Raw genomic sequence first — 23158 nt, forward strand, 5'->3', positions numbered from 1 at the left:
GGAAAAGACAGAAGGTCGGGGGTGCAGCAGCTCTGGTGGTGATGAGGCGACAGCTCAGGCGGTGGTGAGGCAGCAGAATGGTTATTGCAGTCTGTAAGCTTTCCTGAAAAGATGGGTTTTCAGGTTCCGTTTGAAGGATCCGAGGGTGGTGGATAATCGGACGTGTTGAGGCATGGCATTCCAGAGGATAGGGGATATTCGGGAGAAGTCTTGGAGGCGGTTGTGTGAGGAATGAATAAGTGTGGAGGAGAGTAGGAGGTCTTGGTAGGATCGAAGAGTACGTGAGGAAGAGATTGGGAGATTAGTTCAGAGATATAGGGAGGGGAAAGGTTGTGGATGGCTTTGTAGGTCAGTGTTAGTAGTTTGAACTGGATTCGTTGGGGAATTGGGAGCCAATGGAGGGATTTGCAGAGGGGAGAGACAGGGGAGTAGCGAGGAGAGAGGTGGATTAGTCGGGCAGCAGAATTGAGGACAGTCTGGAGTGGTGCAAGAGAGTTAGCAGGGAGGCCACAGAGGAGGGTGTTGCAGTAGTCAAGGCGGGAAATGATGAGGGCATGTACAAGAGTTTTAGTAGATTGAGGACTGAGGAAGGGACTGATTCTGGAAATATTTTTGAGTTGGAGGCGACAGGAGGTGGCAAGAGATTGGACGTGTGGTTTGAAGGACAGGGCAGAGTCGAGAGTTACTCCAAGGCAGCAGATTTCAGGTGATGCCATTTACCATAATGGATAGATCAGGTAGGGAAGATACGTGAGATGGAGGAAAGATAATGAGTTCAGTTTTGTCTACGTTGAGTTTTAGGAAGCGAGAGGTGAAAAAGGAGGATATGGCTGATAGACACTCCGGGATTCTGGACAGCAGAGAGTTGACATCTGGGCCAAAGAGGTAGATCTGTATGTCATCTGCATACAGGTGGTACTGGAAGCCATGGGACTTTATGAGTTGTCCTAGGCCAAGAGTATAGATGGAAAAAAGTAGGGGCCCCAGGACAGAGCCTTGGGGGACTCCAACAGAGAGGGGGCGGGATGAGGAGGTAATGTGGGAGTGGGAAACGCTGAATGTGCGGTCAGAAAGGTATGAGAAAATCCAGGACAGGGCAAGGTCTTTTATGCCAAGGGAAGAAAGAATCTGTAGCAGTAGGCAGTGGTCAACTGTGTCAAAGGCAGAGGATAGGTCAAGAAGGAGGAGGATGGAGAACTGTCTGTTAGCTTTGGCTGTGAGTAAGTCCTTAGTAATTTTGGTCAGGGCAGTTTGGTGGGGGCAGAAGCCAGATTGCAGGATGTCAAGGAGGGAGTTAGATGAGAGGTGGGAGGAAAGTTGAGCATGGACATGCTGTTCAAGGAGTTTGGAAGCAAACGGGAGAGGTTAGATGAGAGGTGGGAGGAAACTTGAGCTTGGACATGCTGTTCAAGGAGTTTGGAAGCAAACGGGAGAGGTTAGATGAGAAGTGGGAGGAAAGTTGAGCATGTACATGCTGTTCAATGAGTTTGGAAGCAAACGGGAGCAGTGATATGGGGCGATAGCTGGGCAGAGCAGTTGGGTCAAGGTTTGATTTTTTTGAGGATGTGTGTTATGGTGGCATGTTTGAAGGCAGAGGGGAAGGTACCAGAAGTTAGGGATAGGTTGAAGAGATGGGTTAGAGCTGGAATGATCATGCTAGTGATGTTGGGGAGCAGATGGGAAGGGATGGGGTCAAGTGCACAGGTGGTGAGGCGTGATTTGGAAAGGAGATGAGTAAGCTCTCCTTCAGTGATGTTGGAGAGGGAGGTTATTAGGGAAGGGCAGAGGTCTGGTATGTGGAGCGGTTGGGGTGGTGGAACTGTAAAGGTTTGCCTTGTTTGGTCAATCTTGTTTTTGAAGTAGGTGGCAAAGTCCTCAGCAGAGATGAGGGGAGTTGGAGGTGGCAGTGGTGGGCAGAGGAGAGAGTTGAATGTGCTGAACAGTTGTTGTGGGATAGTGAAGATACAAGGTTTGTGAAATAGGTCTGTTTAGCAGAGGTGAGGGCTGATTTAAAGGCAAGTGTAACTTGTTTGAAAGCAGTGAAGTCGTCTGTCAGGCGTGTTTTCTTCCAACGCCGCTCTGCGACCCTGGATGCTTGTCGAAATTTTTGGTGAGGTTGTTGTGCCAGGGTTGCCTATTGGTTTGTCGCACTTTGCCATGCATGAGAGGGGCGACTGAGTCTATGGCTGATGTGAGGGTGGCATTGTAGAAAGCGGTGGCACTGTCCGTGTTGTGGAGTGAGGATATAGAGGACAGAGGTAGAAGAGAGTCAGAGAGTCTGTGAATGTCTAGGTGTGCGAGGTTTCTGCGAGGATGTGCTAGTGGCTGGACATGGGGGGCAGGTGAGAAGGACAAGGATGAGAAGGTGAGTAGATGGTGGTCAGATAGGGGGAAGGGAGAGGTTGTGAGATTAGATAGGGAACAGAGGCGGGTGAAGATGAGGTCTAATGTATGTCCATCTGTGTGGGTTGCTGTGGAGGACCACTGAGTAAGTCCAAAGGATACGGTAAGTGACAGGAGTTTGGAGGCTGCTGGCTGGTGGGTGTCAATAGGGATGTTGGAAGTCCCCCATAATGATGGTGGGGATGTCAGCAGAGAGAAAGTGGAGGAGCCAGGTGGAAAATTGGTCAATGAAGGTAGTGGCTGAGCCCGGTGGTCGGTATATGACAGCCATTTGGAGATTAGAGGTAGAGTAGATAAGGACAGAGTGAACCTCGAAGGAAGGGAGGATAAGGGAGGGTGGGGGTTGGATAGGGTTGAAGGAGCAGTTTTTAGAAAGGAGGAAACCCACTCCTCCACCATGTCTGTTGCCAGGGAGAGGAGTGTGGGTTAAGTGGAGGCCGCCATAACTCAGTGCGGCCGGGGAGGCCGTGTCAGGGGGTGTCAGCCAGGTCTCAGTGATGGCCGGGAAGGAAAGGTTGCTGGACGTAAGGTCGTGGATCACGTGGCGCTTGTTGCAGATGGAGCGAACGTTCCAAAGTGCTCCAGAAAGGGGGTGCGGGAGGGAGGGGGTCAGTGGCACGAGTTTTAAGTGTGAGGGATTTCAGTAGTTTCTCTTAGTGTGAGAAAGATAGGGGTGAGGATTAGTGGGATGTATGAGGCAGGGGGGGCCAGGATTGGAAGATATGTCACCTGCAGTGAGAAGAAGCAGAGAAAGGGAAAGCAGGTGGGTGAAGGAGAGTGATCGTCTTGTATTTTATGTTAGTAGGAGAGGTCTGAGGTTAAGGAGTATGTCTGCAGATAAAGCGAGATGGGGAGGTAAGAGAGAGGGGGAAATAGTTATTTGGTTTGAGGGTGCAGGGGTTTGGGGATAGCGAAGGAGTGTGAAGATTAGTGGAGCAAAAACGGTGATGGCAAATGTGAGCATGGTTAAAGAGGAGGGTAAAAAAAAAAAAAGCAAGTAAAGGAAGAAAGCAGTGGTTAGTCTTACCGTTTGATCGATTTCTGGACTATTTCTGGTAATATTTCTCATGTATCACTTTAAATATGTCACTTCAAATGATGTCACATCTGACCAAGGTCATATTTGACCTGCTCACTTCAACTTATACCATTCAAATGTCCATAAAATGAGGCCAGGTGAACAATGCATGAGGGTTCAGGGGTGCAGTGATTATTCTGAAGCGGGTTCAGCAGACATACCAATTAAAAACAGATTGGAGCGCTTCTTTAAGGGGGAGCAGAGTGGAACTGGAAACAAAAATTTACAGTGTTTGTTAAGTATTGCAACTCGCTTATAAACCATTACATAGATATTTAGGACAGATTAAGAGTAACAGTTTTGATGACTTTTCATTAAGCTGGCCATACATGAGATAGCTGTCTAACTCACGTTCCTTCAATGGACAGCAATTTCTGCTGACACCCCATCATGCATTTTCAATAGCCAAAGTGGAGTAATCCTCTGCCAGAGACCTCTGAAACCAGAAGGATCAGGCTTTGAAATACCAACTGCTGGATGCTTCTGTCCAGTCAAGAGACCTCCATTCATATATTATTGTCATCCATGCATGTCGAAATTGTCGGGTTCAGTCTACTTAAACCTAATAAAAACCACACACCGTCACTTATATCTCTACTTCAAGAGAAAAAGTGAACAGAAAAGCACAAGAAGACAATTAATTATTCTAATTAAAATAGCAATTTTATTAAATATACCATTAACTAAAATATAATTAATAACAAAAGACAAATGCCTCCAAGAATCTAGGGAACATCATTGGCTAAGAACATCATTAAACACACCTATTTGATTTTAAATATCATAAAGTGGAAAAACTATGCCTATTACCTATTCATTATTATATGGAAAAAAAACAGTCCTCACAATGCAAACTAAAGAATGCGCTATAATAACTTCATCTTATGGGAGAAGGCTGAGCATATAATAATATTGCAAAGTAATACTTCTGATTGCCACATCCAGCATCACAATTACTGCTAAATTTCTCTCCTCCCATAATGGTGCACTCAGCTGACAGCACGGTGAATTAATTGATAGGCCCAGTAAAGAAATATTTCAATATAAACTTACATATATGTGCGATGTCCGAGCCGTGTTCCTCCACCCCAACGTGCGTTTCATCCACACTTCGTTGTTTCTTTTTTAATAAATTTGCAAAAATTTCTACATTTCTGGGGTTTTTTTCTGTCAAGATGGTGTGCAGAGTGTACATTAATTAGAAAAAAACGAACTTTTTTGAGTTTACCAAATGGCTGCATAGAAACAAAGAGTGAAAAATTTAAACGGGTCTGAATACTTTCTGTACTCACTGTACAAAGATACCCAAACTTATAGTATGTTAGTCAAAAGAAGAATAAATCAATAATACAATTTCATAATACAAGTTCATAATATAGGGTACATACTCAAATTGAGTTGTTCATGGTGCAACCAGATGTCACGTGGACCTGTCCTGTGTGACACGGCTCGCAGGCCGGTAACTAAAACAACAGGACGCGGCACGTGATACTGTCCTGTGTGACACGGCTCACAGGCCGGTAACTAAAACAACAAGACAAGGGGTAGGGAAACAGTTACAACGGTGGGCCCTGCGATAGGGAAAGGGGACGTGGAGACCTCCTGCACTCCCCTGAGTCAGTGTCTCTAACGCTCCTAACGTTCCCTATGTCGGTTCCGCGCTAGGCGCCGATCACGAATCTGTCCTAGCACACCCTACACCTATCCCTTGCTAGGGAGCTGGGTGGCGCAGGCACTGGCCCCACCGCTGTACTAATACACACTAAGGAGAAAACACAAATGGGGAAACACAACTTAGCTTTACTCTGTTGCACTTGCTCCTGGCAACAGTCCACCACCAGCATGTAGCTCTCCTGAATCGCTGCCACCAAGCTCTATCAGAGCTAAGGAAATCCCCTATGACTCCTTTCACACCAGGGTCTGTCAGAGCTGCTCTCCAGCTCCTTCCTCCACCAAGAATGGTTGAAATGAACACTATCACCAACACTGATTGCAACACCTGTGACTCTTTTATAGCAGAGCCAGCAATCACACCTGCATTATAATCATGTGCACTTAACTAAAGAAACTAGAGTGCAATGACGCTCACCACCACTGGGGGGAAAACTTAGAACAAATGACACACAGTGCAATAATCCTAATGGCCACCGGGGGCAAAAAGCAACCTTAAGCACAGCTTAGGGGAAAAAAAAGGTTACCTGTGCTTTATATCAGTCCTGATCCAGCATGGATCATGACACCAGATATCCCATAACTCCAGGTATTAGGGATACTATTGAAGAGAAATGGCGCAATAGTGCATTATCCAGTGAAGGTATATCAATTTAAAAATAATACACTCACCAGATGGAGCTTGTAATAAGCATGGAGGATTCGCTGCTGCAGAAACCACAGATCCACGAGGGACCGACGTAGAAGATGCAGAATAGGAAAAAAGTGGTCAAACAATCCGCGCTGCGAATCACCTGGTGGTTTTTTCCTGAGGAAGGAGTTCTGTGAAACTTCGAAACGCGTCGAATAAAGACCACTGTAATAATAATTGTTCATAGTGATTCGCAGCGCGGATTGTCTGACCACTTTTTTCCTATTCTGCATAACTCCAGGTATTACAATCAGAGTTATTAGTGTTATGGCATAAGATGACAAGAAAACCAAACTGCAATAATTGTGGGTAGGAAGTCCCAACGCTCATTTTGCAATATGCTTCTTCGGGGGCGTGAAGTATATTTTTTTCCTTCCTTCCCTACCCAGGAGATATGGTATGATCATACTTTGTTACTGCCTGGTCAGACACAGCCATTACACAGTACAGAGCAGGGGCACATGTATAAGAATATCTCAGCACAGGAATATTATTTTAACACATCCAAATGTGGACATTATTATTATTCCAAGATCTAGTGATTAAAATGAACTTCTGTTTGTGGGAACACCCCTTTAAGGATGTAAAAACACTACCATGCTAAATAATTTATTATACACTTCAGAAAGTTCCTACCAAGAGGAGAGCAAAATATGTAAAATTAAGGATAAGATTGTGCACAAATAACCCTCATTAATGCCAAAATAACACATCCTTGTGTGAGACTTGTTCAAAATAAATATTCAGACTATGCCTCATAAAGATATGCACAATATGTAATGAATATCTACAGTGCCTTGCAAAAGTATTCGGCTCCCTGGAACTTTTCAACCTTTTCCCACATATCATGCTTCAAACATAAAGACACCAAATGTAAATTTTTGGTAAAGAATCAACAACAAGTTGGACACAATTGTGAAGTTGAACGAAATTTATTGGTTATTTTACATTTTTGTGGAAAGTCAAAAACTGAAAAGTGGGGCGTGGAATATAAGTCGGCCCCTTTACTTTCAGTGCAGCAAACTCACTCCAGACGTTCATTGCGGATCTCTGAATGATCCAGTGTTGTCCTAAATGACTAATGATGATAAATATAATCCACCAGTGTGTAATCAAGTCTCCGTATAAATGCACCTGCTCTGTGATAGTCTCAGGGTTCTGTTTGAAGCACAGATCATCATGAAGACCAAGGAACACAACAGGCAGGTCCGTGATACTGTTGTGGAGAAGTTTAAAGGGAATCTGTCACCCCATTTTTCGAGTATCAGCTGCCTTCACCGCCATCAGGGGCTTTTCCACAGCACTGTGTAATGCTGTAGATAAGCCCCCGATGTAACCTGAAAGATAAGAAAAATGAGTTATATTATACTCACCCAGGGGCAGTCCGGGTCCGGTTGTGGTCAGATGGGTGTCGCGGTCCGGTCCGGTGCCTCCCATCTTCCAACAGTGACGTCCTCTTCTTTGCTTTCCATCGTGGCTCCTGTGCAGGCGCACTGCTCTGCCCTGTTGAGGGCAGAGCAGAATACTGCAGTGCGCCGGCGCCGGACCTCAACAGGGCAGAGCAGTGCGCCTGCGCAGGAGCCACGACAGGCAGCAGACTCAGGGCCTGCTGTTCCGGCTTCGGCCACTAGGAGGGGCCGGATTGGCACATCGCCGCCAGACTCGGGGCCTGCTGGTCCAGCTTTGGCCACTAGGAGGCGCCGGACTGACACTTCGCCGCCAGACTCGAGGCCTGCTGTTCCGGTCTCGGCCACTAGGAGGCGCCGGACCGTCGCGTCGCCGTCGAACTCAGGGTCGGCTGTTCCTGCCTCGGCCACTGGGAGGCACCGTGGTTCGCCTCTGGGTGTGGGTGGTGACAGAGAAGAGGCTCCGCTCCGCCCCTTGGGACTGGTCTTGCAAGCCACCGGATATATTCTTGGTTCCCCTGCGTGCTACTGTGTGAATTGCTATAGTTAACTCTGACCTCAGCCTGAATTTCTGACCATTCTTTTGTCCTGCGGATTTACCTGCGGTTTTCTCTCCAAAATCCGCACACCCAAAAAACTTTGTGTGCACATAGCCTAAGGGGAGAATATTTAATCTCTCTGGTCCAGAGCGTGTAGCCATGAATAACTACATAACAGACAGCTTACGAAAAGGTTTTATTAGACTCTCCACTTCACCTGGAGGGGCTGGGTTTTTCTTTGTGGAAAAAAAAGATGGTGGACTCAGACCTTGTATTGATTATCGTGAGCTGAACACTATTACTGTAAAAAATCAGTATCCGCTTCCACTCATCCCTGATCTGTTTAATCAGCTACTGGGAGCCAGTTGGTTCACTAAGCTTGACCTCTGGGGAGCTTACAATCGTGTCCACATAAGAGACGGAGATGAGTGGAAAACCGCGTTTAACACACCCCTTTGTCATTTTGAGTATCTTGTAATGCCGTTTGGGTTAAGTAACGCACCTGCCGTGTTCCAAAACTTTGTGAATGATATCTTCAGGGATATCTGTGGGGTATATGTAGTGGTTTATTTAGATGACATCCTGATCTACTCTGCTGATGTTGTTACACACGCGCAATATGTCCGTTCTGTGCTCCAGAGACTTAGAGAACATTCTCTATTTGCCAAGCTGGAGAAGTGTGTTTTTATGGCTGAGGAGGTACAATTTTTGGGGTACATGATTTCTGCTAAGCTGCTTTTGGAAGTGCATTGAGCAGCAGGGTGGTGTACTGGTAAAAGGGGAAAAAAAACAAACTTTTAAATCTGCCTGAGCGAGTGTGAACGAGCTGAGTGTGACCTGAGCGTAAGTGCGAACTGTGGTAAGTGTGTGACTTGAGATTCAGTGACTTTGGATTCAGGAAGTTTCCAAGGGAGGTATTTCTGAATTGCTGTTATATTTTATTAATACTTTTTATTTATTTTTGCTTATTGTCATGATACCAGTGCTGGTGGACCGGCACTTCTGGAGTTAATGTTTTGATCTCAGTGCAGACTCTTACTTGCTCACCTGGGACCTATTATGGTGGCCTCTCATTGATTCTAGGAAAGCTTCTTATAGCCGCAGGAAGCTCCCATCCCCCGTCAGTTATACTCTTGCACTTGGCATAGTGTGGTGACCCCTGAGTGTGTTTGTGCTGTGTTCTGGTTGCTTGATAATCTGTGTACGACTCGGTTTGTTCTCTGGATATTGCTTTGGATTCTGCTTGGTACCTTCTATGTCTGTTTGGTTTTGAATTCTGCTTGGCCCTGACTATCCGTTCTGTCTCATCCCTGGTACTTTACTGCTATCTCTGTGTATGAACCCCGTTTTGCCTGACTCTGAGTAATTCTGTATAGTGTCTTGCCATCTCACTAAGCAGGACGCTAAGCCGTGCCCCCTTGCAGTCACATGACCGTAGGTCCTGTGTCTGCTTGCTAAACTTCAGCGTCCACAGGTCCTGTGTATCGGTACTGTCTGGCTGTACCTGACCCCGGTATCCCTACAGTGCGGGTGAGTCCCTGCTCAGCCTAGGCTGCTCGCCGGCGCTGACAGGATCCTGACACTTATCTTATTGTCTGGTGCAATCCCCATTAGGATGTGCTCCACTATTGCCAATGACATCCAGTGCGCGTCTTGCCGCATGTATGAAATCCTTAAACAGCGGGTCGAGGGTGCATACTGCTGTGCGAGATGTGAGTACGTTGTGCATTTGAAAGCCCAGATACTGGATCTAAATGTGCAGCTGGCAACACTGAGATCCATAGACAATATGGAAAGGAGTCTTCTGCTCACTGAGCAGACGCTAAATGGGATAGATGAGGGGGGGATGCTAGGTTGGAGCTGCAGGACAATGAAGTAGCTAGCTGGGTGACAGTAAGGCCTCTTTCACTCATCAGGTTTTCGCCGTCAGGCGCGATCCGGCGCTTTTGACAAAAACCGGATCCGGCGAAATGCAATGCCGGATCCGGTTTCCCCCCCATTGACTTGCATTTGCGCCGGATCGCGCCGGATGGCCATGCGTTTCATCCGGTTTTCGCCAGATCCGGCATTGTGTCTCAATCCGGCGTCTGGAAAAAACGGCTACTGTAACGTTTTTTGTATCCGGCGAAAAAGCCGGACACGCCGGATCCGGCGCGTCCGGCTTTTTCACACAATGAAAGCCTATGAGCGCCGCAATGCGCCGGATCCGGTATTTTTGGTCTGAGCATGCTCAGTAGCTCTGCCCACAAGACACATATATAAAAGCAAGACAGTGGGACCCTCAGCCACACCCAACATGCCACCCAAGACAGCAACCAGGCGCAGGAGAAGGCAGGAGACCACTGCAGCACCATCAGCACCACCACCACGCCAAATGGAGCAGCAAATGGAACATGCTGAGGAGGGGAGTCCAGCAGCAGATGAGAGACGGTAATTATCAAATCCCCCATTCCTCCAAACTAGGGCCATGGAATATCAAGATATTCATTGGCCCTTTGTTTCTCTTTATTCAACAGCCGCCCAAGAGATGCAGCAGCAGCAGAAATGTCATCACTGGCAGCAGCAACAGCAGCAGCAATACCCACAGCCATGGAGTCTGGCCATCAACAGGACAGCACATCTTCTTCTGGGAGCCCTCCCTCGCATCGTCAGCGTTTGACGGTAAGTTTTTATTTCCAAAATCCATCATCTCTGTAATATATGTCTATTCATTGCCTTTTATTTCAAAACAGGAATCACAAGATGAAGAGGAGCTCCCAGAAGAAGAAGGAAGGGGTGGACAGACACCTGGAGTGGGCTCACAATTTGTAAGTTTTTGGCATCAAACGCAGAAACACAACATCACACTACACACAACACATAGAAAACAATGTTCTGCAGACCACACACAGCAAACAAATGCCTACATCCAAAGACATAACATTTTTTGTTTTCTTCTCTAGTCTTCACAATCTGGTGCTCGGCCAAGAGGTCCTCGCAGTGCCTCCCAGGGTCGTCGGCGACTGCAACGCGGCGGTCACCAGCGTGTAAGTATAAATATTTTTGCTTTGTTTTTTTGCACTTTTTATTTCATTTCTTTTGTGGAGGTTAATTATGTTATTTTTGTCTTTTTCTTTAACAGCCTTCACAGCGTGCTCCCGACTCTGACGGTGAGGATGGAGGAATCGATGTGGACCACCTCATCGATCTCGTCAGAGAAAGGGAGCCGCTCTGGAATATGGCTGACCGCCGCCACGCTGACCTGATCGTTACCCGACGACTCTGGGAGGAAATCTGTTCGCTCCTTGTGGGCCGCTGGGAGGACCTCGATGCTCGGGCCCAGATTAAAGAGCGTAAGTATATACAGTACCGGTTGCTTGATGTAAACCAGTGTTTCGCGAACTCCCGTCCTCGTGGTCCCCACGGATCATGTGTTCAGGATTTCTATTTACTATGGAAATCCTGAAAACATGACACCTGGGGACCATGAGGAGTGGAGTTTGGGAATCACTGATGTTGTATACTAACCACTCCTTTCTCGTTTCAGGGAACAGAATTGTGAATCGGTGGCGGTCTGTGAGGGATCGTTTCAAGAAGGAGTTCAATAAAGAGATGCGGGCCCCGAGTGGATCTGGAGGACGCAGGAGCAAGTACAAGTACGCACAAGCCCTGTCGTTCCTCCGGGAAACAATGGTCACTAGAAGGTAAATATTACACACCACATGTGAAAAAAAATGTTAGATGTAACTTTTTTTTTTCAGCCAGGGCCATACCATGTCACTATTTTAATTGTTTTTTTTTCTCTTTATTCCACAGCACGGTGAGCAGCACTCGGGAGCCTGCACGATTGGACCCTTCTGAGGCGATCCCTGAGGAGACAGGCACCGAGGGACACTTCGACCGCCCCGGTACATCTGCACCTTCCCAGCCTTCCCACACATCGACCCATCTGTCCCATCCACCAGCACAGGAGCATCGTGGCCGCCTACATTACATGAAGCTGCTGGTGAGGAGATCGCTTTCCCTTTACCCCACCCTTCTGCCCCTGCCACCTCTAGTACACCTGCGGGTACTGGGCGGCAGCGGCAGAGGGGTCAGGAAAAGACTTATGCGCCAGAGTTCTTGCATCTGAATGCATCTTTCCAGAACTGTCTAAAAGTCTTGTCAGAGCAAATCTCCGCAGGCTTTCGGCAGATCAACTCCAGCATTCTGGAGGTGAAGACACTTCTGCAAACCATGCATTCAGAAGCAAGATCTTCGCCGAACCACACCTTTTTCAGGTCTGTTGTGGAGCGCATGGAAACGCTATCTCCTACCCAGCAGATGCATGTAATGCATTCATGCCACGGTGCTCTCCAGCAAGTTACCTCCCAACCTCCTCCTCCCACCACAGTAGTTCCTCCACCTGCACCCCCTCCAGCCACTTTCCATCCTCCCCCTCCTATTACATCTGCACCCCCTCCAGCCACTTTCCATCCTCCCCCTCCTATTACATACCATCCACCTCCCCAGTACCAGCAACCTCCCCAGTACCAGCAACCTCCCCAGTACCCGCAACCTCCCCACTTCCAGCAACCTGCCCCGTACCAAACTCCTTCCCCGTACCAAACTCCTTCCCCGTACCAAACTCCTTCCCCATACAACTTGCCATCAACATCATCTGCTCCTACAGTCCCTGCCCAACCCTCCACTCCACCGCACACCACCTCTTCTGCCTCCCACATGTCCACCCATTCTGTAGCTTTTTCCACACCATCACCTCTAACTGTTCCTTCCCCACCACGATCCCAATCCTCTCTCCACACTCCCAGTGTCGAAGTGTCCCGCAGCCCCTCCAGCAGTATTTCCACCCCACACTACACAGATTTATGATGTGTTTTGTAATAAAAATGCCCAGTTGGTTTCAAACCTTTATTAAAAAAGTTTTAACTTTAAAAACAGTTTACAAAAAAAAAATATTTTAAATAAAAGTTAAATTATTGTTTACACTGGTTGTCTGTCATTTCTTTCTGAGGCGAAATATGTTTAAAAAAAAGGTTAAATACAGGGTATTTAAAAGGTAAAAAGGTATTCAAAACCAGGTATATAACTGTGGGTAAATTTTAGCTTTTTGCCACAGTTGTGTTCCTGGTTGTGTTTGAAGCAAAGTATTTCACCTAAAAAGTTGTGTTTATTGTTGGTGATTTCCTAACAATGTACACAACTTTTGTTAAAAGGTGAAATACTTTGCATAAAACACAACCAGGTACACACCTGTGGCCTAAAGCTAAAAATAGAGACCATGACAAGATAGCCAACTTTGGTTGGCAAAGGTATATACTGTTGGTACAGAAGGTACACAAGTTTGGTTGGGCACAAATGTTTCACACTCTGTCATCCTGCCAGTGTACTCTGCCTTGAGGTGACATAAAGTATAGTGCAAAATTGTCCCTCATTACTGAAACCGTCACAGAACTTCTAGTGGTAATGTCATGGTAATCTTGCAAGGTGGTTTCTTCAGAGGTGTCCTCAATGGAAATGGGTTCCTTGCAGATAACAAAATTGTGGAGTACCACGCAAGCTTTGATCACTTCGTCCACAGTTTCTGTCTTGAGGTTGATCGCAGTCAATAGGACCCGCCATTTGGCTGTCAGAATACCAAAGGTACATTCAACCATTCTTCTTGCTCTTGTGAGGCGGTAATTAAAAATGCGTTTTGTTCTTGTCAATCCTCTGCTAGAGTACGGTTTCAAAAGGTGTTCTGACAGCAGGAAGGCTTCATCCCCTACACAGACAAATGGCATAGGTGGACCAGATGTTTGCGGCAGCGGTCTAGGGGGTGGGAACTGGAAGGTGTTTCCATACAGTTTACGCCCCATGGCAGACAGTTTGAAAACTTGAGAGTCATTGGAGCGGCCATAGGCCCCAATATCAACAGCAATAAATTTGTATTCCGCGTCAGCGATGGCCATGAGGACAATTGAAAAATATTTCTTGTAATTGAAATATTCCGATCCCGATCCGGCTGGCTTTACAATGCGGATATGTTTCCCGTCCACAGCGCCCAAGCAGTTGGGAAACTGACATATCTGTTGAAACTTTTCTGAAATTTCAATCCACCTCTCTGTTGTGGGCTCTGGTAAAAACTCTTCAGCTAAGGAGTCCCACAGTGCACGGCATGTGTACTTCACTATTCCAGATATGGTGGAAATCCCGAGTCTGTACTGGAAATGCAGTGACGAAAGGGATTCTCCAGTTGCAAGAAATCTGTGGGGAATTAAAAAACAATCAATTAGTTTTAAATCACAGCATTACATACCAAAACTCAGCTATAACACTTGGAGATACAAACTACCACCAACAAGATTGCAGTGAAAGTGTGCTCTGATGCGAGCACATCCAATAAATGTGGCTTACCTTAAAGTCACCATCAGACGCTCTGCGGGTGAAACAGAGAAGCGGCAATAGGTGTCTGCTTTTCTTATGAGGTGTGCAATGCGCTCCACCAAGTAATCAAAATTCTCCATTTTCATCCGAACATATCCAAAAAATTTATCCGGGTTTCGTCGAAGGTCCATGCAGAGTGTAGAATAGACACCACGCGTCATTCTCTTGGCTGTGATGGGGTGGATCCACAAACGTCGTCTACGATGCCTGATGCGCTGCTGTCTCGCTCTCTCCTTCTCCAGAACAATCACCCTCAAACGATTCGCCTCCGCTGTAAAATCCGCCAAATTCTTCAAAATATTTCCAATGACAACATCCATCTTCGCCAGTAACTTGCTCTTCTCTCCAACCTGCACTTTCTCCTCTACAACCTGTCAAAGAAGGGCTGTAGGAACACGCTATATATAGTTTTCCAGTAGCCAATCCCGTTCGGAAGGCCACAAGGGGTGTTTATAAAAACCGGATCCGGCGTAATCCGTCGAAAAACGGATAGAAAAACGGATGAACTGGATGAGACGGATCCGGTTTTGTCTGTCAAGAACAAGACGGATCCGGCAGAAAACCGGATCCGTCACATCCGGTTTTACAAAACATTTGCCGGATTCGGCGTTCCGGCACGACGCCGGATCGCGCCTGACGCCGAAAACCTGATGTGTGAAAGTAGCCTTAGAAGGCGGGGTAGAGGGAAGAGCACCAGGGAGGCTAGTCCTGATCTGGCACACCCCAATATGTTTGCTAAGTTGGCCGATGAGGTGAGTGTTAGTGCAGGAGTAGAACTTCTGCAGCAAGGCATGTCCTCTGAAAGCCGGAGGAGTGTCTGCTCCAGTAAGGGGGGAAATAGGAGAGCAGGCCAGACAGGTTCTGTAGTGGGATCGTCGAACGGTGTGCTGCCTACCTGGCGCTCGAGTCCGACACATCGGTGATCGGGTTGACAGATTACTGGGAGGGGCTGGAGAGGATCCAGCAGTCATGGTGCACATTGGCACAAATGACAAAGTTAGAGGTAGGTGGAAGGTCCTTAAAGATGATTTCAGGGAATTAGGCTGTAAGCTTAAAGCAAGGACCTCCAAGGTGGTATTTTCGGAAATACTTCCTGTACCACGTGCCACGCCAGAGAGGCAACGGGAGATTAGGGAGGTTAGTAAGTGGCTCAGGAATTGGTGTAGGAAGGACGAGTTTGGGTTCCTGCAGAACTGACTTCTCAGTTAGCTACAGGTTCTACACTAGGGACGGGTTGCACCTCAGTGGGGAGGGTGCAGCTGTGCTGGGGGAGAAAATGACTAGAAGGTTGGAGGAGTGTTTAAACTAGGGACGGGAGGGAGGGTTTTCCTTTTATAGAAGGGGAAGACAGTGCAGATAGAGACCTGAGCACAAATAATGAAATTGGGGGTGGGGGTGGCATGGGGGGTGGGGTTAGAACAGTTAATAATTTAAGAAAGAATAGAGGTACAGAGAGATACATAAAGTGCATGTATACTAATGCCAGAAGCCTCGCCAACAAAATAGAGGAATTGGAGTTAATGTTGTTGGAACATAATAATGACATGGTGGGGATATCTGAGACATGGCTGGATGAGAGCCATGACTGGGCGGTTAATTTACAGGGCTATAGTCTGTTCAGAAATGACCGTACAAATAAACGAGGGGGAGGTGTGTGTTTATATGTAAAATCATCCTTAAAACCCATCCTTCGTGATAATATATATGAATCTAATGAAAATGTAGAGTCCCTGTGGGTAGAGATAAGGGGAGGGGGGAAAAATAATAAATTACTGATAGGGGTTTGTTATAAGTCTTCAAAAATAATGGAAGCAACAGAGAATATCCTCATAAAGCAAATAGATGAAGCAGCGACTCAAGGAGAAGTCATTATTATGGGGGACTTCAACTACCCTGAAATACATTGGGGAACCGAAACCTGCAGTTCCAGCAAAGGTAATAGGTTTTTGACAACTATGAGAGACAATTACCTTTCACAACTGGTTCAGGACCCAACAAGAGAGGGGGCACTGCTAGACCTAATATTAACCAACAGGCCAGACCGCATATCTAATGTAAGGGTTGAGGGTCACTTGGGTAATAGTGATCACAAATTAATAAGTTTTCATGTATCCTTTAATAAGATGTGTAGTAGAGGGGTTACAAGGACACTAAACTTCAGGAAGGCAAATTTCCAACGGATGAGAGATGATCTTGGTGCAATTAACTGGGACGATATCCTGAGACATAAAAATACACAAAAGAAATGGGAGACGTTTATTAGCATCCTGAATAGCACCTGTGCACAATATATACCGTATGGGAATAAACATGCGAGAAATAGGAGGAAACCACTATGGCTAAATAGAGCTGTAAGGGGTGCAATAAGAGATAAAAATAAAGCATTTAGAGAATTAAAGCAAGTAGGTAGTGATGAGGCATTAACTAAATACAGAAGATTAAATTCTGTAAAAAGCAAATCAAGACAGCAAAGATTGAGACAGAGAGACTCATTGCCAGAGAAAGTAAAAATAATCCCATTGATAGTGTTGGTCCCCTTAAAAATAGTCTGGGTGAAATGGTGGATGAGGAAAAAGCCAATATGCTAAATGACTTTTTTTCAACAGTATTTACTCAAGAAAATCCCATGACGGATAACATGATCAGGGATAAAAATTCTCCATTAAATATCACCTGCTTAACCCAGCAGGAAGTACGGCGGCGTCTAAAAATCACTAAAATTGACAAATCCCCCGGCCCGGATGGGATACACCCCCGAGTACTGCAGGAATTAAGCACAGTCATAGATAGACCATTATTTTTAATCTTTAAAGATTCCATAATAACAGGGTCTGTACCACAGGACTGGCGTATAGCAAATGTGGTGCCAATATTCAAAAAGGGAACAAAAACTGAACTTGGAAATTATAGGCCAGTAAGTTTAACCTCAACTGTGGGTAAAATCCTGGAGGGTTTTCTAAGAGATACTATACTGGAGTATCTGGAGAAGAATAACCTCATGACCCAATATCAACATGGGTTTACAAGGGACCGTTCCTGTCAGACTAATCTGATATGCTTTTATGAAGAGGTAAGTTCCGGACTGGACCAAGGGAATGCAGTGGACGTGGTGTACATGGACTTTTCAAAAGCTTTTGATACGGTGCCACACAAAAGGTTGATACATAAAATGAGAACAATGGGCACAGGGGAAAATATGTGTAGGCGAGTTAAGAGCTGGCTCAGGGATAGGAAACAAAGGGTGGTTATTAATGGAGCACACTCGGACTGGGTCACAGTTAGCAGTGGGGTACCACAGGGTCAGTTTTGGGCCCGCTTCTTTTTAACATATTTATTAATGACCTTGTAGGGAGCATAGAGAGTAGAATTTCAATATTTGCAGATGACACTAAACTCTGCAGGGTAATCAATACAGAGGAGGACAATTTTATATTACAGGAGGATTTATGTAAACTAGAAGCTTGGGCTGATAAATGGCAAATGAGCTTTAATGGGGATAAATGTAAGGTCATGCACTTGGGTAGAACGAACAAGATGTATAATTATGTGCTTAATTGTAAAACACTGGGCAAAACTGTCACTGAAAAAGACCTGGGTGTATGGGTGGATGACAAACTCACATTTAGTGGCCAGTGTCAGGCAGCTGCTTCAAAGGCAAATAAAATAATGGGATGCATTAAAAGAGGCATAGATGCTCATGAGGAGAACATAATTTTACCTCAATATAAGTCACTAGTGCGACCACACTTAGAATACAGTGTACAGTTCTGGTCTCCGGTGTATAAGAAAGACATAGCTGAACTGGAGCGGGTGCAGAGAAGAGCGACCAAGGTTATTAGCTAACTTGGGGGTCTGCAATACCAAGACAGGTTATTACACTTGGGGTTATTTAGTTTGGAGAATCGTAGGCTTAGGGGTGATCTTATTACAATGTATAAATATATGCGGGGACAGTACAAAGACCTTTCTAATGATCTTTTTACTCTTAGACCTGTGACGGGGACAAGGGGGCATCCTCTACGTCTGGAGGAAAGAAGGTTTAAGCATACTCACAGATGCGGATTCTTTACTGTAAGAGCAGTGAGACTATGGAACTCTCTGCCATATGATGTTGTAATGAGTGATTCCCTACTAAAATTTAAGAAGGGACTGGATGCCTTTCTTGAAAAGTATAATATTACAGGGTATATACACTAGTTTCCTTAATATTGCGTTGATCCAGGGAGCTAGTCTGATTGTCGTATGTGGAGTCGGGAAGGAATTTTTTTCCCCAATATGAAGCTTACTGTTTGCCACATGGGTTTTTTTTGCCTTCCTCTGGATTACCATGTTAGGGCAGGTTAGGATAGAATATGGGTTGAACTAGATGGACTTAAAGTCTCCCTTCAACCTTAATAACTATGTTACTATGTTACTGTTTATATACCATATGCATTCAGGGACTATGAGGATGTTTTTTCCATGGTGGAGTCTGAGAAATTACCGCCTCATTGAGAGTATGACTGTCCTATAGACTTGGTCCCAGGTGCTTGTCTCCCTAAGGGGAGAATATTTAATCTCTCTGGTCCAGAGCGTGTAGCCATGAATGACTACATAACAGACAGCTTACGAAAAGGTTTTATTAGACCCTTCACTTCGCCTGTAGGGGCTGGGTTTTTCTTTGTGGAAAAAAAGATGGTGGACTCAGACCTTGTATTGATTATCGTGAGCTGAACGCTATAACTGTAAAAAATCAGTATCCGCTTCCACTCATCCCTGATCTGTTTAATCAGCTACTGGGAGCACGTTGGTTCATTAAGCTTGACCTCCGGGGAGCTTACAATCTTGTCCGCATAAGAGACGGAGATGAGTGGAAAACCGCGTTTAACACACCCCTTGGTCATTTTGAGTATCTTGTTATGCCGTTTGGGTTAAGTAACGCACCTGCCGTGTTTCAAAAATTTGTGAATGATATCTTCAGGGATATCTGTGGGGTATATGTAGTGGTTTATTTAGATGACATCCTGATCTACTCTGCTGATGTTGTTACACACGCTCAACATGTCCGTTCTGTGCTCCAGAGACTTGGAGAACATTCTCTATTTGCCAAGCTGGAGAAGTGTGTTTTTATGGCTGAGGAGGTACAATTTTTGGGGTACATGATTTCTGCTAAGGGGTTCATCATGGATCCTGCCAAGATCCGACCCATTAGAGAATGGGTGCAACTCAAAACTCTAAAAGCGCTGCAGCGATTTTTGGGGTTTACAAATTATTACCATAAATTTATCAAAGGCTTCTCTGAGATCGCCAAACCGCTCATGGATCTGACCGGAAGGGGGCAGACGTGGTTAATTGGAAGCCTGAGGCACTTGAGGCATTTTCTGTTTTAAAGGATTGTTTTGCTGCCAACCCAATATTAATCCAGCCTGATCTAGACCGCCCCTTTGTGGTAGAGGTTGATGCCTCTGAGGTTGGAGTAGGGGCAGTGCTTTCCCAAGGCACTGCCTCCCTCACTCAACTCTGTCCATGTGCCTTCTTTTCCCGAAAATTCTCTCCTACTGAGAAAAATTATGATATAGGGAATCGGGAATTGTTGGCCATAAAGTGGGCCTTCGAGGAATGGTGCCACTTCCTCGAAGGTGCTAAACACAAGGTTACAGTAATCACAGATCACAAGAACCTGACTTACTTGGAGTCAGCTAAAAGACTGAATCCTAGGCAGGCTAGGTGGGCTTTGTTCTTCTCAAGGTTTAACTTTGTGATCACGTTTCGTCCAGGGACTAAAATTGTAAGGGCTAATGCCCTCTCTCAATGTTTCTGCCCCTCACAGGCTGAGGACTCGGAACCAGTTCCAATACTGGCCAATGGGATCGTTGTGTCGGCAGTGTCTCTGGACCTTCTGGAGGAGATCCGTTGGTCCTCAGAACCAGCCCCGGACACGACGTGCCCCCAGAAATTGTTCGTTCCAGCCCCGTTTCGTCTACAAGTTCTGAAGGAGTCGCATGACTCTGTCCTGGCAGGCCATCCTGGTGTCAATAATACCGCCAGACTAGTGACTAGGAATTTTTGGTGGCTGACGGTGGTTAAGGACTGTAAAGATTACGTACTAGCTTGCGAAACCTGTGCTCACGCCAAGTCCCCCCCTAATCGGCCTGCCGGCTGGCTCCAGTCCTTGCCCGCACCAGAGAGTCCATGGACCCACATCTCCATGGACTTCATTACTGACCTGCCGCCCTCAGAAGGGAAGACATGTATCTGGGTGGTGGTGGACAGGTTCAGTAAGCAGTGCCATTTCGTTCCCCTGTCTGGACTACCTAATTCAGAAACTTTGAGTAAGTTGTTCGTCATTCATTTAATACGACTGCATGGCGCTCCGGTGAATATCGTGTCCGACCGAGGTACCCAGTTCGTTTCTAAATTCTGGAAGGCATTCTGCAAACGCATTGGTGTTGAATTATCCTTCTCCTCCGCGTACCACCCTGAGACCAATGGTCAAACTGAGCGCACCAACCAGGCCCTAGAGCAGTATCTCCGCTGCTATGTCTCGGAGCATCAGTCCGATTGGGTGGAACATCTCCCGTTAGCCGAATTCGCCCTAAATAACCAATACCAAGAATCCATCAAAACCACCCCGTTCTTCTGCAATCATGGTTTGCACCCACGTTTTGGTTCATTTTCGGCTAAGATGTTGGCGCTCCCGGGGGTAGAGAAATCCATACCATCACTTAAGGACCATCTGGTCGGAGGTGAACACAAATTTGAAAGGCTCCCAGGTCAAACAGGCTTCGGCCGCAAATAGACGGCAGTCCAAGGGGCCGCACCTGGGAGTTGGGGACAAAGTTTGGCTGTCTACCAAGAACATTAAGCTTAAGGTACCATCTGCCAAACTGGGTCCCAGATTTATTGGTCCCTATGAGATATTAGAGGTAATTAACCCGGTAGCCTTTCGTTTAAAGCTCCCTCAGTCTTTTAAAATACCCAATGTTTTCCACAAATCCCTCCTCAAGATGTACCGCTCCCCAATTCATCCTGTCCAGTCCCCTCCTCCTCCAGTTTTGGTCAAGGGTGCCTTGGAGTACGAAGTCCAAGGTATCCTTGATTCCCGTTTGGTGAGAAGGTCCGTGCAATATTTGGTGCACGGCCCAGATCAGAGGTCCTGGGTCCACGCTGGTGACATCTATGCCAAGGGGTTAATTAGAAAGTTTCACCTCCTTCACCCTGACAAACCGGGTTTTGAGGGTCCGGAGGCCCCTCTTAGAAGGGGGGGTACTGTCACGTCGCTGTCAGACTCAGGGCCTGCTGTTCCGGCTTCGGCCACTAGGAGGGGCCGGACTGGCACATCGCCGCCAGACTCAGGGCCTGCTGGTCCGGCTTCGGCCACTAGGAGGCGCCGGACTGACACGTCGCCGCCAGACTCGGGGCCTGCTGTTCCAGTCTCGGCCACTAGGAGGCGCCGGACCGTCGCATCGCCGTCGGACTTGGGGACGGCTGTTCCTGCCTCGGCCACTGGGAGGCGCCGTGGTTCGCCCCTGGGTGAGGGTGGTGACAGAGAAGAGGCTCCTGCGCAGGCATCTGGTGGGCGCAGGCTCCGCCCCTCTCAGTCATGTAGAGCTTACTGCATCACCATCTGGCCTGGTCCTGGGGGCGGTTCTAATTAGATCTTCAGTCCGGGAACCTGTGAGGGATGACCTGATCCCTCAAATACCTTGGGACTGGTCTTGCAAGCCACCGGATATATTCTACTGCTTGCTACTGTGTGAATTGCTATAGTTAACTCTGACCTCAGCCTGAATTTCTGACCATTCTATTGCCTGCAGTTTTTGTACCTCTGCCTCTCTTCCGATTTTTTGACGCTGACATTTGCTTGGATTCCTGACCCTTCTGCTGCCTGCTGATTCTGTACCTTTGCTGCCCTTCTGGTTTTACTGACCTTGGCCCGGACTTTGACTCTTCTTCTGGCTGCTGATTTTGCACCTCTGCTGCCCTCTGGCCTCCGACTCCTGCCTCCTGACCACGATTAAGGGTTTTAGTTTTAATCCCTTGGCGGCCGTCTTGCTCTGGTCCACTGCTCCACCAGACAGCTACCCCCTGGGCCTTGCTACAATTCCAGATCCCTGTATAGGGGTTAAGGGTCTCGGGGTTACTCGGGGTGCTGCTGTTCCTACTGCAGCCCAGATTTGCAGACGGCCGTCACAGGAGAAGACTGATCAGACATGCAGCCAAGAGGCCCATGATCACTATGGATGACCTGCAGAGATCTACAGCAGAGGTGGGACAGTCTGTCCATAGGACAACAATCAGTTGTACACTGCACAAACCTGGCCTTTATGGAAGAGTGGCAAGAAGAAAGACATTTCTCAAAGATATCCATAAAAAGTGTCATTTAATGTTTGCAACAAGCCACCTGGGAGACACACCAAACATGTGGAAGAAGGTGCTCTGGTCAGATGAAACCAAAATCGAACTTTTTGGCAACAATGCCAAACGATATGTTTGGCGTAAAGGCAACACAGCTCATCACCCTGAACACACCATCCCCACTGTCAAACATGGTGGTAGCAGCATCATGGTTTGGGCCTGCTTTTCTTCAGCAGGGACAGGGAAGATGGTTAAAATTGATGGGAAGATGGATGGAGCCAAATACATTCTTGAAGAAAACCTGATGGAGTCTGCAAAAGACCTGAGACTGGGACGGAGATTTGTCTTCCAACAAGACAATGATGCCAAACATAAAGCAAAATCTACAATGGAATGGTTCACAAATAAACGTATCCAGGTGTTAGAATGGCCAAGTCAAAGTCCAGACCTGAATCCAATCGAGAATCTGTGGAAAGAGCTGAAAACTGCTGTTCACAAACGATCTCCATCCAACCTCACTGAGCTCGAGCTGTTTACCAAGGAAGAATGGGCAAGAATTTCAGTCTCTCTATGTATAAAACTGATAGAGACATACCCCAAGCGACTTGCGGCTGTAATCGCAGCAAAA

At 46.6% G+C, this 23158-nt stretch overlaps 1 protein-coding gene across 1 annotated transcript in view; it reads left to right on the top strand.

Moving 5' to 3' along the window:
- The window catches only part of LOC141069528 (solute carrier family 2, facilitated glucose transporter member 11-like), a 94203-nt gene that overhangs the window by 27271 nt on the left and 43774 nt on the right, over positions 1-23158 (top strand). The gene's annotated exons all lie outside the window — the stretch shown is intronic.

This window comes from Dendrobates tinctorius, unplaced genomic scaffold (genome assembly GCF_039654945.1).
Source record: "Dendrobates tinctorius isolate UK_male_01 unplaced genomic scaffold, ASM3965494v1 ptg000265l, whole genome shotgun sequence".
NCBI classification, from domain to species: domain Eukaryota; kingdom Metazoa; phylum Chordata; class Amphibia; order Anura; family Dendrobatidae; genus Dendrobates; species Dendrobates tinctorius.